Genomic DNA, 3061 nt, shown 5'->3' with positions numbered 1-3061 from the left:
AATATGTACTATTTGAGTTACATAAAAGCTTTTTATTTGTTTTCTTCCTAATTGTCCTTGAAATAGTGGTCAAGAACCCCCCCCACCCCCAACACAAAAATGGTTTGGCCACTGATCAAAATTTGATGTTGTCATTTGATTTGAAGTTCAGTACACTCAAAATGTCCAGTCAGCCAGTGCTCAGAAAAGGAAAGAAAAGAGAAGAAGAGAAGAAGAAAATAGAGGCCTTAAAGATTTTCTAAACAAATATTTAAAAAAAGGTGGTGACGGTGAAGCTGGAACTAGTAAAGTCAACGTAGAGCAAGGTAAGAAACAGCGCAGCCAACGTTTACCAGCCTTGTAACGTAACCTAACAGGCCAGCTCTAATGTTAATGTCCATTAGCTTGTATAAAAGCCTGACACAACACATTATCTTTGACAGAAACAGTTGAGTTTGGTAGCTCCGTCAGAGAGGATGAGACAGAGAGGAGAGAGATCCAGCTGCAGTCAGGTGACAGAGAGAGTGATGCGGGAGCAGAGGGACAGAGTCAGGCTACCGGTAAGAGAGAAGAGAGAGAGAGAGAGAGAGAGAGTCACAGTGATGCGGGAGGGGCCCGCTGTCCCGGAGTGGAGGGACAGAGTCAGGCTACCGGTAAGAGAGAGAGAGAGAGAGAGAGAGTCACAGTGGAGCGGGAGGGGCCCGCTGCCCCGTCGGAGAGTCTGAGCAGGATGGATCAGAGACTGATCACACACTTAATTTCAGCGATTCTGCATTATGGCCAACTAGAATGACCGACTCTGATAGAGTTGCTGTTCTCCTTTGAAGTAGAGAAAAAGTCAACTAGTGCACTAAATTCCACAGATGGGATGAAAATATCGAATATAAAATACAGAAAGCTTTATGAGAGATTTCCAGATGAATGACATGAAAGAAACCATGCACACAAACATTGTTATTGGAAATGGAAGAACCTACAACATTCTGTCCTACAGACTTCTGGAATTGACAGCCAACAACAAAAATTGATGGAGACAGAAATCGAAAAAAACAAAGCACTACTGAAGCGGCTGCTGGATGTAACACTGTACTTAGCCTTCAGGAATCTGCCATTCAGGGGCAGCACAAATACACTAGATGAGCCAGACAATGGACATTTTCTTGGCATAATTGAGCCGTTGGCAAAGTATGACAGTATCCTAAATGACCATTTACAAAACATTAGAGAGCACCGGCAAACGGGAAAGAGAGCTCATTACCTTTCACCTGACAGCCAAAACGAATTTATTGAACTTTGTGCTCTGCGTGTCCTAAACACTATTTTGAGGGAAAGGCAAGAAACAACATTCTATTCCATGTGGGTGGGAAATAAAGTTAAGGACTTTTCAAAAAAGACAGGAGAGGAAATCGCCACAATGGTGGAACAATCACTAGGTGAATATGGGATAGATATAGCTGATTGCAGGGGTCAGTGCTATGATAATGGAGCTAACTTGGCAGGAAAAGTGAGAGGAATGCAAGCTTGCATACTGAATAAAATCCCTTGGCCACATACTCACCATATGCATCTCATACGTTAAACCTAGTTGGTGTCCATGCCGCCCGGGCCTGCCCTGAAATAGACATATTCTTTGGCTTCATCAATCAGCTGTACAAACTATTCAGTGGCAGCCCTCACCGATGGGAAATCTTACAAAGAGTTTCTGGTTGTTCTCTGCACAGCTTGTCTGACACACAATGGAGTGCGCGGATAGAGGCAGTGCGCCCAGTGGCAAAACATTTGCCCGGTGTGATCGAGGCATTAGACACCTTTATCACTACAGGTAACCTCACCAGGGAAGCCAAAGCTGAAGCACAGGGTCTAAAGACCTACTTTCAGTCCTTTAATGCAGTTTTGCTTCTCACTTTTTGGGTCAAGGTGTTACAATGTATACAGGATAGAAACCTTACCAGCCAGTCTTCAACCATCTCACTCTGATGTGCAAGCTGTCAATATAAAGGAACTTGAGGAGGAGATTGCCTGCATGCGTGCATCATGGGACAGTTTTGTGATGTTGCCACGTCCATGGGCATCAAATCCCAGTTAGAAATGAGACAGAGAAAGAGGAAGCGTTTCTTTGATGAGTCAGAAAAGCAAGGAGTGTTTTATGTTGCAATGAATGCATAATCTCTCAACTACATGTACGATTCTCATCAATGCAGCAGATATGTGACGAGTTCTGCGTCCTGTGGAATTTCAGAGATATGCCACAGGACAGCATTAGTGCATCATGCTCAAAGCTCTCTGAGAAATATAAGAATGACCTCACAGAGTCCCTTGAAGACCAAATTCAGCACTTAAAGAAAATATATAGTGTAACTTTTGAAGACGGTCTTGGACCTCTGGACTTACTTAATGCCATATACACAATGGGACTACAGAGCATTTATGGAGACCTGTGTGTCCTGCTGCGTATTTTCCTGTCTCTGCCTGTGACTGTGGCTGGAGGTGAAAATGATCTCATCCCGGGCCCTGGCAAGACTGTCAGCTGGCCTGCTACTATCTATCTAACAATCGTCAGGTCCAAAACTTTCTAACAATGTATAACTCTCCTGGGAAAACAACCTCCAGGCTTCCCCATATCCAAAAACGTTTCACTCGCTAGACCACGCCCACTTTTCACAATTTTCTCAGGTTTTTGGCAAATTTCTCTTTAAATTACCTTGAATATAACCCAGCATATTTCAAATAGGTTCTATTCTTTTTTCCTAATTTATTCTTTATTTCCATTTAAGAGTGATTGTTACAACAGTGGACCTATTATTTTGAAATTAAGGTCGGCTTTATTTTGAAAGGGTCTCGCCGGAAATAGAAGTCCGCTGGCTCGTCAAGTGTGACAACACGACAAGAGGTGTTTACCTCAGAAACGTCAGAAACGATCGCTAATTCGTTTATCTAGCACCCAGCTGAGTAGAGCACAAGGTTTGTTATGATATGTTTTATTTAATGTTTAATATGAAGCCATATTGTGGCGCTTTTTCATACTTTTGGAGAGTTTTAAACTAGTTAGATTATGCTAGCAAGACTGCTATATTAGCTCATT

This window comes from Morone saxatilis, unplaced genomic scaffold, assembly GCF_004916995.1.
Source record: "Morone saxatilis isolate NCDOM2014 unplaced genomic scaffold, NCSU_SB_2.0 Contig20, whole genome shotgun sequence".
In the NCBI taxonomy this organism is placed as follows: domain Eukaryota; kingdom Metazoa; phylum Chordata; class Actinopteri; family Moronidae; genus Morone; species Morone saxatilis.
This window is presented reverse-complemented; position numbering follows the sequence as displayed.